The following is a 14,370-nucleotide window of genomic DNA, read 5'->3' on the forward strand; positions in this document are numbered from 1 at the left end:
GGGATCCTTTCCGTATGCCTGGATGACATTTTTAGGTAATGTCGAAAAAGCTATTTTGATGGATTACTCATTTAATCTTCTGTTCCCTTTGGACGGGTTCTTGACCTCCCATAGTAGGCAGAGAGGTACTTGTTGTGTCTTCTATCCCCCTATATCTGTTTCCCAATTTGATTTCTGTCTTTGTCTTGGAATGGGATTGCTTGGTTTTGCCCTGACCCTGGCCGAAGTCCTTGACTGGGAGGGAAACAGTCAAATGTGTAGTTACAGTTTTGGGAGATGATATTTTTTACTTGTAAATAATCTCTCTGTTATGTTCTGGTATTTATTTTTAACATATGATTTGTAAACATATGAGTGTATTCCTCTAAGTGGAACCTTGTGCTGATGTCTGGTGAGACTTTTAGGTAATCTCAAACTAAGTACACTGAGAGTGTGCTCTTGGAATCTTCATGTGTTCCCTATTTGAACCATTTCCCCTTTGTCTTACTTCTTCCTCAAGTTCTTTTAATTGTACATCTAGAATGTTTTTACTATCCAATTTTCATCCTTTTTACTGGCGTCGATATGACCTAAATGTTTTGCAAGCGCCGTAAATCCATTAAAAACAAAAACAAACATCTTCTGTTCCCAAGTTAAAACCAGCGCCATTGGCTTGCTTTTTCTTTGGCGTTTTATACTTTAGATCTGCAACTTTTCCTTTGTCATCTTCCTTTTTCACTGGCACTGAAATATCCTAATATTGTCGCAATAGCCGCAAAACTCATAGAAACAATCTTGGTGCTAAAATTACAATGGCCACTATTTAACAATTTAGCCAGAAAACTCATCCTTCAACTATCCATCGATTTAAATGACATTCATCTTGGCAAACACTCTCAAACCCAGGACTTCGCAAAGTCCTAGGTTTGAGAGTTTTTGCCAAGATGAATGTCATTTAAATCGATCGATATTTGAAGGACGAGTTTTCTGGCCATTTTTTTAAATTACGAGATTTTCGAGAGCACAGCAGTCAACTTGTGAAAAAGTAGGAGAGATGTATTTTGAAAGTTTTTGCATGTACCCCATCCCGTTGCAAGCGCCGTAAAACCTTGAGAAAGAAAAACAATCAAACATCCTTCTTGACGTATATCTTGCACTTGTGTGATTTTTACATATGGTACAGACTACATTCACGGAGAGCACATTACATTGGAATCTGCTTGTGTAACCTTTCAGAACTAGTTCCACATAGGTTTTGCTTTCTCTTGTGTGTGTGTGTGTGTGTGTGTGTGTGTGTGTTTTGTTTTTTTTTAAAGCGAAGCTACGGTCTTTTAACTATCCTTTACTGGTACTCAATTGACGTAACGGTGTCTTCAGTACAATAAAAACTATTATTTTAAAAACCCTTCAAAAAACAACACTCCCCCACCCCAAGCAAAACAAAAAACAAAATCCAAACAAACAATCAAACAATGTTGTTTATTTCTCGATGTGTCACTTTCATAGTTTTGTTGAAAATGTGTTCCTATTTGGAGACACTTGGTGTATTCATCTCCATCTCACTTTCCTCACCCAAGAATACTCCATCGAAAAAAATACAAACACATTTTTAAAAAATCAATAAATAGACTATATAGATAGTTCGAATTTGACGTCACTCAGGTCTTTGTTATTGTTTTTTTGCCATCCGAGTTTATGAGTAATGCTCACTGAACTGTATTAATCTAACTATAAACGTTCATGGATACACACAGTTTTGTGTGTTGGTCCGTTATACTTCCGGATGGCAATGTTATGAGCTTCTTAGCCAAGCGCATACTATCTATAGAATCAACCCGTCGAGACAGGCTGATTTATTAAATTGAATTTTTCTTTCTGCTTTGCCTGGCACTGTTTCATAGGCACACACACACACACACATACACACATATACACATACACACACATACACACATACACACACATATACACACATACACACACATACACATACACACACATACACACACATACACACATATACACATACACACATACACACACAAACACACACACATACACACACATACACACATACACATACACACAGACACACACATACACACATACACACACATACACACACATACACACACCCCCCCCCCCCCACACACACACACCCTTTTTCAGGCCTTTATCTCACAACAGTGCCTGCTATCACTTTGTCACTTTGATATTTTCACCTTTTAACACTGATTTTGTGACAACTCAAAACAATGTGCCGCTTATTCTATATGTTATTGACGACCATAATCGCAACCATTTTTCTTTCTCGCGGTTTTAGTTGTATGAATCAATCAAAATAACTGGAACTGGATCATGATGACCAAGTCACTTCCATCTGAAATCTTTCCCCCCTGAATACATTCTCCCCCCCCCCCCCCCCCCCCACCCACCCACCCACCCACACACACACACACACACACAGAGACACACACACACACACACACACACACCCAACCCACGAATACCGAGTTATCATCAAATTATTTACAAAAAAATATAGTATGCGTTTGGCTAAGAAACTCACAACATTGCCATCCGGAATAACGGACCAACACACAAAACTATGAGTAACCTTGAACGTTTATAGTCTGGTTAATAGTTTAGTGAGAATTGGATTCAGTAGTCTGATGTCACGCCTCCCGGCAACGGCGGCCATCTTGGTTCTAAACAAAGAAAATCATTACTTTTTATTCTTCAAGCTGGCTAGAACTTTTCATATGTCTTGTGACCAGAATGTGTAAAAGTCAAAGTCAAAACATGATCAAGTTTATGTTTTTTTTTCCCTCTGGATACGCTTTTATGCTCGCCGGAGAAATATTTCATACGGGCGTCCGCCATTGTTCCGATAGTTTAGAGCCAGTGTTGCTAAGTTACCATGCGTCATTATGAAGGAAGTGACGTTACGACTATTGGATCCTATTACTCAAAAGCATGGCTCGCAAAAAAAAAAAAACAAAAAAAAAACAAAAACAAAAAAACAAAACAATAACAAAGACCAGATTGACGTCAACTTCAAACTGTCTATAGATAGATCGAAGTTGACGTCACTCAGGTCTTAGTTATTGTATTCTGCCATCCACGTTTATGATTAAGTCTCACTTAACTGTATTATCCAGACTATAAAAGTTCAAGGTTACACATAGTTTTGTGTGTTGGTCCGTTATACTTCCGGATGGCAATGTTGTGAGCTTCTTAGCCAAGTGCATCCTATTTATAGATAGATCGAAGTTGACGTCACTCAGGTCTTAGTTATTGTATTCTGCCATCCACGTTTATGATTAAGTCTCACTTAACTGTATTATCCAGACTATAAAAGTTCAAGGTTACACATAGTTTTGTGTGTTGGTCCGTTATACTTCCGGATGGCAATGTTGTGAGCTTCTTAGCCAAGTGCATCCTATTTATAGATAGTTCGAAGATGACGTCACTTAGGTCTTTGTTATTGTTTTTTGCCATCCGCGTTAATGAGTAATGCTCACTGAACTGTATTAACCTGACTATAAACGTTCATGGATACACATAGTTTTGTGTGTTGGTCCGTTATACTTTCGGATGGCAATGTTGTGAGCTTCTTAGCCAAGTGCATCCTATTTATATTAACGCACCATAGATAGAATGCGCTTGGCCAAGGAGTTCACAACATTGCCATCCGGAAGTATAACGGACCAACACACAAACTCTGTGTAACCATGAACTTTTATAGTCTGGTTAATACAGTTTAGTGAGAACAACTCACAAACGCGGATGGCAAAATCAATAACAAAGGCCTGAGTGACGTCATCTGCATACTATCTATAGATAGTATGCGTTTGGCTAAGAAGCTCATAACAATGCCATCCGGAAGTATAAGGAACCAACATCATAAAACTAACCTAATCGTTTATAGTCTGGTCAATGCGGTTTTGTGAGAAGTACTCATAAACGCGGATGGCAAAAAACAATAACAAAGGCCTGATTGACGTCATCTTCGATCTATCTATAGTTACCGATTTTTCTCTCTCGCGGTTTTAGTTGTATGAATCAATCAAAATATCTGGAAGATCATGATGAGCAAGTCACTTCCATCTGAAATCTTTTACACTTGATATGTTCTTTTCACTATAGATAGTTCGACGATGACGTCACTCAGATCTTTGTTATTGTTTTTACCATCCGCGTTTTATGAGTAATGCTCACTGAACTGTATTAACCCGACTATAAACGTTCATGGATACACACAGTTTTGTGTGTTGGTTCGTTATACTTCCGGATGGCAATGTTATGAGCTTCTTAGCCAAGCGCATACTATCTATAACCCCGTCCCACCCAAGAATACCGAGTTATCATCAAATTATTGACAAATATAGGCAAAAAATCGTCCCAAATATCATGCAACCTCTGTAGCGTAATGGTAGCACGACTGGTCGGTAATCAGAAGGTCTGAGGTTCGATCCTCAGTCGAGGAAGACTGATTTCTTGGGTTGTATTTTCTTTGTGTGTGTGTGTGTGTGTGTGTGTGTGTGTGTATTTTTCTTTCTTGCTTTGTCTGGCACTGTTTCACACACGCTTTTTCAGATACTTGAGTTATCATCATCATCATAGTAAGCCGTGCTTGACGGCCAACGATCTCCACCCCACTCTTTCCTACAACGTCTGCACCGTGTCCTTTCACTTTCAGTCCTCCATCATTCTGTCAAACCGTCCAACATCTTTTGTCGCTGCTGCCGACCAGGATCTGTACTTTTTCTTCCGAACTTTACCGCTGTCTTCGAGTTTTCCAACCCTTTCTTTCTCATGAATTTTGCCTGTCTCTTTCTTATCTCCCTCATCAATGAACGTGAGTACTCCGCAAACTCCATTACTTCCTTATTTACCTTTCTGTCCGTCCATGAGGTCCTCGGCATTCTTCTTCTGAACCATATCTCAGCCATTGAACACCCTCTCTCTCTCTCTCTCTCTCTCTCTGTCTCTCTCTCTCTCTCTCTCTCTCTCTCTCTCTCTCTCTCTCTCTCTCTCTCTCTCTCTCTCTCTCTCTCTCTCTCTCTCTCTCTCTCTCTCTCACACACACACACACAATGTGGCACAAGTGGTTTTATTTTCTAACTTGTTATAATTGGATTCAATAGTCTGATGTCACGTTGCCCAGCAACGGCGGCCATAGTGGTTCTAAACGAAGAAAATCTGTACTTTTTATTCTTCATGCTGGCTAGAACTTTTCTTGTCTTGTGATCAGAATGTGTACAAGTCAAAACATGATCAGATTTATAATGTTTTAAAAAAATTTCATCTGGATAGTCTACGCTTTTATGCTCGTAGGCGAAATATTTCATAAGGACGTCCGCCATTGTTACGATAGTTTAGAGCCAGTTACTAAGTTACCATGCGTCATTACGAGGGAAGTGACGTTACGACTATTGAAGGCTATTGAAGGTTCGCCCGTTACTAAGCATTAACCAATCAGAATATTTCCTGCCATTAATTTACCCCGTTTACTCCCCAAGACTATTTATTTCATGTATGAAAAGGCCTGAGATACCATGAGTGCATGCCAAACACACAAATAGGTCAGGCTCAGTTAGTGAGTATTTCTCACAATATTTTAACACGCTGATAAAGGAATTGCATCGTACAACCTGACGACACAATGAATATTTTTCAATCATCTATGTAAATATTGTGAGTGATGCTCAGGATTCGTGGGCTGTTTACTCCGGGTGATAAACAAAATATACTTTATTTTAAAATTTTGAGTAAAAAATAACTGACGTAATTTTCAAAAGTGTATGCACTGTATGTTGATTGAAGAACCGAAGGCTCATACTATAAGATAATAGTTAAAAAGGCATCAATGCTTGACAGACATAGCAACAAGAGGTCACAGAGGAACCATCAATTGTTTTGGAGGACTTGATCACACTCGTATAGATAGTTCGAAGATGACGTCACTCAGGCCTTTGTTATTGTTTTTGCCATCCGCGTTTGTGAGTTGTTCTCACTAAACTGTATTAACCAGAATATAAAAGTTCACGGTTACACAGAGTTTGTGTGTTGGTCCGTTATACTTCCGGATGGCAATGTTGTGAACTCCTTGGCCAAGCGCATTCTATCTATACACGAGACCGACATGCCGTATCAACCACAGAATTATCGTAGCAAAATATTCTAGTGGAAATCAATCCATGTCAAGATAGAAAATATACATTAAGTAGAGATGGAATTCACCAGTCAACTACGTATTCTGGAAGAAAAAAAAACATATATTTAAAATTTGGCCAGAAATATGGTCCTTGAAATATCGATCGATTGAAATGACCCTCATCTTGGCAAACACTCTTAAACCTGGGATCTCGTGAGGTCCCAGGTTTGAGAGTCTTTGCCAACATGAGTGTCATTTAAATCGATCGATATTTGAAGGACGAGTTTTTCTGGCCAAATTTATTTTTCCAGAGTACAGCAGTTATCTGGTAAAGTAAGATCAGAATAAATGGTTTCAGGTTGTAAAGGTCAAAAGTCAGGATTGGCTTTACCAAAGTAGACAAATTGATAATCAATGAAGAGACAGGTGCTATCTATGCTGTAGTACTCTGGGAAAAAAGATTTAAAAAGACGAAAAAAACCCAGCAGCTTTTGAAGGAGAGACTACACGAATGATACGAATACTCATCATATTTTCACCTCCTGCACCAGAATGTGTCTTGATGTTGATGGTGGCGATGATTATGATGTTGATAATGATGATGTTGATGATGCTAGTGATTATGATGAGGGTGATAATTTTGATGGCGATGATGATGATGATGATGATGATAATGATGATGATGATGATAATGGTGATGATGATGATGATGCTGATGATGATGATGATGCTGATGATGATGATAATGATGATGGCGACGATGATGATGATGATGATGATGATGATGATGATGATGATGATGATAAAAAAAAACAGAATAAAAACTAAATCTTATATTACATTTTATTCTGCTTCGTCTTTAACGAGAACACAGACAATCTCATGCATAACATTACACCCAACATAATTTTAATCCAATGTGGACAATTTGAATCGAAATTCATCACAAAATCTCTGTAAGTGTTTCTATCAAACTTTGATATGACGTTAATCCATAAACCAAAAAAAAAACTTTTAGCGATTTATCAACTTTTATATTAACCAGTGACATGCCGTAACTCCAGAAAGACGCGTATTTAAAAACTTGGCCAGAAAACTCGTCCTTCAAATATCGATCAATTAAAATGACCTTAACATTGTCAAAACCTTAAACCTGGGACGTCGTTGACGCCTCGGGTTTGAGAGCTTTTGACAACGAGAGGGTCATTTTCATCGGTCGATGTTTGAAGGACGAATTTTATGGCTAAAATTTTATAACTATCTACTTAAATTTATTTCAGAGTCAGACATCATAGGGTCAGGGTGTTACGCCCCATTTGACAAATTATGCTGTGTTTACATAAAAGTTCAACGGTAGAATGTATATAGTTGTCATGGCAACCATAATGTTATGTTGATTTTGTAACTCTTTTTTTTTCTATCTTGTTCTTCGAAATAATCAGCGATCCGCATGAATCTGTTATCATCTTAACAGTTGAATGATCGATTGAGAAAATGTTTATCTTGTTCTGATCAATATTCAGAAGTCAAAATGTCGGCGACATTAATATTGATACAAAGTGATAAACGTTTTATTTACCTGTTTTACAATTTTCTACATCAAATCCACCGTACTTAAAATAAATCAGCGTGGGCTACTGAGAATTAACTTGTTCTTTGTCCACAATTTCCCAAAATGGAGAAAAATGGCAACCATTATTGTCGTAGTCATGTCGTCTATTCTTATCTGTTATTGTTACATTACTTTGTTCACACTTTGAATTGAGCATAATATGTTACAGCGAATAACATAATCAGTCGGATGGTGAAAAGGTTTGAAGTGAGATATTGCCAAGTTTAGTTAGAAGGTCCATTTTTATCAAAAATTGAGTTCTCGTCATAAGTGATTAAATCAACCCTTTTGTACATCTTCGGGGAATATTAAAGCTTAATTTCACTTCTAAATATTTTTTACAGCTAGTCAAGTTGAAAAATTATGAAATTTGAGAAAAGTTGCTGGATACTTTTCCAATACATTTGACCATAACTTCATGAAAAATCACCCGATTTACTTCAAATAAAGATTAAAATACTCTGGGGAGCATATTCTTTTAAATAAAAAAATGCAAATCAAAAAATTGTCACCTTCCGACTGATTATATCATGCACTGACACATATGGTTGGCGTCTTTAAACCTATCACTTGCAGAGCTTGATGAAGCAGTGCATTTAGAAATTGTGACCGTCAAACAGGGGCAACTTTGCCTCTTGAATTTTGGACCAATAAGAGATTGTTCAGTTTTGTGGCAAGTATTTCCTTTGATATAAATTCAAGTCTTTTATCGGGTGCAAGTACTGTAAATATAGATGAGATAATTCACAATGCTCCAAATTCACAGAGGCAAAGTTTTCCCTTGAGGCAAATATACCCTAATTGACAGCATTTTAGATTTTGGCCAGAAAACTCATCCTTCAAATATCGATCGATCAAAATGACCCTCATCTTGGCAAACAATTTCAAACCTGGGACGAAGTACCAGAGTACAGTAGAAATCCTGCAATATTTTGTACACTGTTATAAATCGCCTCTCTTCCATTTTGCTATAATAAAAACCCAACAAAACAAACAAACCCAAAGACCATGTCGATCAATGTTAATAATCTCCAAACTGTCAAATAATTGTGAAACTAGAGACTTTTGTGAACCAGTCCTTTAGAGATGTGAGGCCCGTGGAGCTGATTTAGAGCGTTAAATGAACAGTAATAAAATGCTTGATATCCTTTGGATAGGATGTTTGACTATCGTAAATGCAAATGTTGTAACTTAAAGCTCGAATAAATAAATAACAATTAAAAAAAAATATCATCCCCCATTCGTCTTTAGTGTCTTAATCTTTGTGTTTTGTTGACAAAGGGGAAACCCCAAACGTCCACATCATCTGTCGTTGTAAACTGAATTGAAGTTTCTGTTCCATTTTATTATTGTTATTTATTTGTGCTATATTAGATACTTTCTGCTAGATTTGACACACCCAGCTACTCAATCACACCTGAGTCGACTGAGAAGTTTTCATTTAAACCTGGATCGAAGTCGAAGCCTTTGATTGTGAGGCAAGTGCCCTAACAGTTTTTGTTGACGGGAAACTCTCCTGGGTGAATTGGAATCTTTTAGTTCAACATTGTAGATACTGATATTGAAATTATAATATAATATATGTTAATAATGGGTGAGGGATGAATACATTAAAAAATTGAGCTTATATATAGCACAATATCCACTAAACGTGCTCAAAGCGCTTTACAAGGGGTCCTTGGTCAACAGCAACATTTAACACGGAGAACGGGACATGACTCCTGTTAGGCGATATTACAATTTTTCGGACAAAGACAGCGAATTTAACGGCCAGGTACTCATTTTACACCTGAGTACGGTGAGAGAATGTGAGTAAAGAGCCTTTTCCAAGGACTCAACTATGCGCTGAGCGCGAGGCTCGAACCCACGACCTTCCGATCCGAAAGCGAGTGTCATATCACTGGACCACATTGCCGCACATACAGTGTTATCTGGATTCTAGCAGGCTGAATTCTAGAACACTCTGCAGTATGGCAGGCAATGAGCTAGGTGACCAAATTTTATATATAGAATTGTAAGTTGTTACTTGCCACGGGCATCGGATTTCGGCACGCTAGGATTCTTTCACTCTAGTAGGCTTCTACCGAGAGCGTGCTTAGAATTCAACAAGGACTGTAAATTAATGATTTCAAGGCATGAATGAGTTTGTTATGATGGAACAAATGAATGAATGAATGAATGGAATGGAATGGACGAAGGAATCATGAATGAATAAAAGAATGAATGAATAAATGAATGAGTGAATTAATGAATGGATATATGAATGTTGTAATGAATGAATGAACGAATGAATGAATAAATGAATGACCGTTTGAATGAATGCACGAATAGATGAATGAATGAATGAATGAATGAATGAATGACAGTTTGAATGAGTGAATGAATGATGAATGAATGTTATGACACAAGATACAGGACTGCCGAAATGCGTTAATGAAAAGATATTTTTTTTTTCAATACTCGCGTATCCAAGAATGCAAACATTACTGCTTGAAGCTAGAGGAAATTATTCTCAACGATAATAAAATGGAATGGAACTTTCATTTAATTAACGAAGACATATGTTTTAGATAGTGGATTTGAGTTCAGTGATTCTAATGTATTATTCCGCATTAAATGAATCATTCAATATTGATATAAATAAATAGATAAATAAATGATTGATTGATTATGTTTGTTTTTTGTTTTTGTTTTTAAGGTTTTTACGGCGCTTGCAACACATTTAGGTTATATCAGCGCCAGTAAAAAGGAAGAAAATGGGATAGTAAAAAGTTCTAGAATTACAATTAAAGCACCCAAGAAAAAGTAAGACAAAGGGGAACTGAGAACAAATAGGGATGAGATTTAGATTCCAAGAGCATATCACCAATGTACTTAGTTTGAGATCACCTATAAGTCTCATCCGGACACATGGACAAAATCCAACAACGAGGAATACACTCAAATGCTTACAATATACATTCAAAATAAAAATAATAATACATAACAGAGAGATGATTTACAAGGAAAAAAATATCACCTCCCAAAACAATAACTATGCATTTGACTGTTTCCCTCCCAGCCAGGACTCCGACCAGGGCCAGGAAAAAACCAAGTAATCTCATTCCAAGACAAAGGCAGAAAATATGTTGGAAAACAGATATAAGGGTATAGAAGACACAATATGTACCTCCCTGCCTGCTATGGGAGGTCAGGATCCCCACCCAGATTGATTGATTAATTGATGGACTGACTGACCGAATGAACTAATGAATGAATGAATGGCTCCATGAATAGATGAACGAATGGATAAATGAATGGATGAATGATTGAATGAATGATTGGGTGAATGAATGGATGAATGAATAAATGAATGACTGAATGGATGAATGAATGAATGGATGAATGAATGAATGAATGAATGAATGAATGAATGGATGAATAAGCAAATGTGAAGTATGACACAATCAATATACAGGAATTATGAAATACATCAATAAAAGAATGATGCATTATTTAAGTACTTGGGAATTCAATAAATAAAAATATATATCACAATCTTATACAACAAAACCATTTAACAGTGATATTCATTCAACATTACAAATCTCAACAAAAACACGAGAATGGTCTGGCTGGGCATGAACCAATTAACTGCCGCCCTGTGGAAAACACTCGTATTTAAAATTTTGGCCAGAAAACTTGTCCTTCAAATATCGATCGCATTAAATGACCCTCATCTTGGCAAAAACTCCCAAACCTGGGATTTTAATAAAGACCGCGAATTCCCAGGTTTGAGAGTTTTTGCAAAGAGGAAGGTCATTTAAATCGATCGATATTTGAAGGAGGAGTTTTCTGGATTTTTAAATACGAGTTTTTTCCATAGTGCGGCAGTCAACTGGTTAATTGACCAGTTTTTCGCCGGCCAGAGTATTTTGTGTGTCCTCGCCAAATGCTATAATAACATCCTCTTTGTTTCGTTACAGAGGAACAATGCCCTTGATTGGACAACGATCAATATCCAATCAAGTGTATTCTGGGATGTGCCGCTGACAAAACACATTTTTCCATTTTGACTTTGACTAAAAATGTTTGCTTCAAAGTTTGATGAATTAAGATGAGTGTAGTTTTGTCATAAATTATTCAACCTGAGACTTCTTGCATTCTTCTTTCTCACCCATTGTGTTTTTCACGCATTAGAGATAGATATAGGCAACTTTGTTTACATTTTAATTACTCTGCATTCTTATAGGAGAAATCATAACATTATAAATCGTCGTCACTCGACATCTAATTAATACAATAATAATAATATAACAATTAATAGCAACAACAATAATCACATAGAAATGTCAACTCACAGTCACAAAAGTGGCCTTTACAACAACAACAACAACAACAAAAAAATAACGCCGTATCGATTAAATTATGAGTTCAAATCTTTTATAATGGATACCAAACCAATGACAACACTTGATGTGTAGCCCGAAAGGCGATATTATTATTTCTCTATCAACCCCCCCCCCCCCATCCCTCCCTTTGAAAAACAAAAAACAAAAAACAGAACAAAAAACAAACAAACAAAAAACAAAAAAAACAAAGAAAAAACAAAAAAAAAAATACTAAATACTAAATGTCTACTCATTTTTCATTTTGATCATAGAAATTTAAATATCGACGAATTAAGATGATCACCCACTTGTCATAAATTCTTTAACCTGGGACCTTTAAAAAATTCAAATATGACTCGTGTGAAAACATTTCATTGCACGTCATCATGTAAACATTGTCAAAATTACGGGTCAAAGTGACCAATGACCAGTGCATGTAAACATTGTCAAAGTGACCAGTAGCCAATGACCAGTTAATTGTCATGTTTTTGATATTGATAAAACAGTTGATTTAATAAGCTGCCGAATACAGTATTGAAGGAAATGCGTTTGCAGCTTAATTCAGTCCCTTGATTAGTGACATAATGATGATAACGACAAGGACAAAAAACACACACAAGATTGTCATCCAAACGTTGTTTTGTGGCTTGTTCGGCGTGAATTGGTCTGATGTAGGATTGTCGTTCACTCCTAGAAACCATCACGTCTTGAGACACGGTGTTTGTTTATTAAGCCGTCCTTATACTAGTAATCACTGTAGTGAATCGATGGCTATTTGACACAACGAAGGGACAGAATCGGTAACAAACCCGTTCATCTAATACTAAAAAAAAAAAAAAAGAAAAAAAAAACTCCAAAAATAATATACAACGATAACAACAATATTTAAAAAAAAAATAAAAATAAATTATGGCCCTCCGCCACGACATCATAAATATCGTCGCCTTGGCATTCCACGAAGGAATATAGATAATTCATCAAACAAGATGTCTGATGTCACACACAACGAAAAAAAAACAAACAAACGGAGACAAAGCTTATTAACGGCCTGTTACTCATTTGACACCTGAGTAAGTTCAGAGAATGTGAGTAAAGAGCCTTTTCCAAGGACTCAACAATGAGCTGCTCAGAGCGGGACTCGAACCCAGAATCTTCCTATGCGAAGGCGAGCGTCATACCAGTAGACCACATAGCCGGACATTTTCAGAGTCCTAATCATCCTGATATAGTCACAATTAATGTTTTTTTTTTTTGGGTACTTTTCGGGTAACGGTTTCAGACGTGCAAACCGTCCCCCCCCCCCCTTTCCCCCTGCCAACTCCCCCCCCCCCCCCCCGCCAGATTGGTAAGAGCGATATTATTCCAACCCTTAATTGCAACATTGTTATTGTTCTTTTTATGCACATTTCAGCCGTAAGAATATCTAGTGCAAAGAGTACACAATTGCGATGTTTAGCGAGACAACGTATCACGTATCACGCGTCCTTATCACACATGTATCACATGATCAACTAATTGTTATCACAATGGGGGAGGTATTATCGATTTGAAAAATCTTTGATAAATAGCCTTATCGTGATATGCTTTTTGATTGTATACAAACCTTACAAGTGGCCGATAATTATCTTAGTTATGCAGTGGCCCGTATTATGATACACTTGACACAAAGGTAAGCAATTTGGAAGAAGGTATGTGCGCCGAACAGACGCCACACATTTGAACACGTGATGATATATTTTTAAAAGATTTTTACGGGGGTAGCGTGGCTCAGTGGTACGGTCTTTGCTTCGTACCCGAACGGTACCAAGTTCGATCACCGCCGCTGCGCTGTGTGGGCCTTGAGCGAGTCACCTCGCTCTAGATCAATTTGCGGCGCTGCACTGCGGCTGACGCCTGAGTTATTCCAGTCTCCCTAGGAATAGATCCTGAGACAAATTTCCCCTATGGGATGAATAAAGGCAGTTATATTTATATATCAGATTTCAAAAAATTAAACCATACATTAAAAAATAGTCCTTCAGAGCCATAATCCCAAAGAGCGGGAGTTTATCCCGGCTTCTATAGCGTGAAACGGACAATAGCAATTGCTTTCTAACCTTTGGATAAGACGCCAGTCTAACGCAAAGTGCATTCCGCCAGATCTATCAGACCCAGCTACCCAATCACTGCTGGGTGAACAGGGTGATCAGAAGAAAAAAAAAATCTCTACCTCACCCTGGATCAATCTTGGTCCCTTTGCTTGTGAAGCG

The sequence above is a fragment of the Berghia stephanieae genome, chromosome 1 (assembly GCF_034508935.2).
Source record: "Berghia stephanieae isolate SIO BIC M18660-M18661 chromosome 1, UCSD_Bste_1.3, whole genome shotgun sequence".
Taxonomy (NCBI): domain Eukaryota; kingdom Metazoa; phylum Mollusca; class Gastropoda; order Nudibranchia; family Aeolidiidae; genus Berghia; species Berghia stephanieae.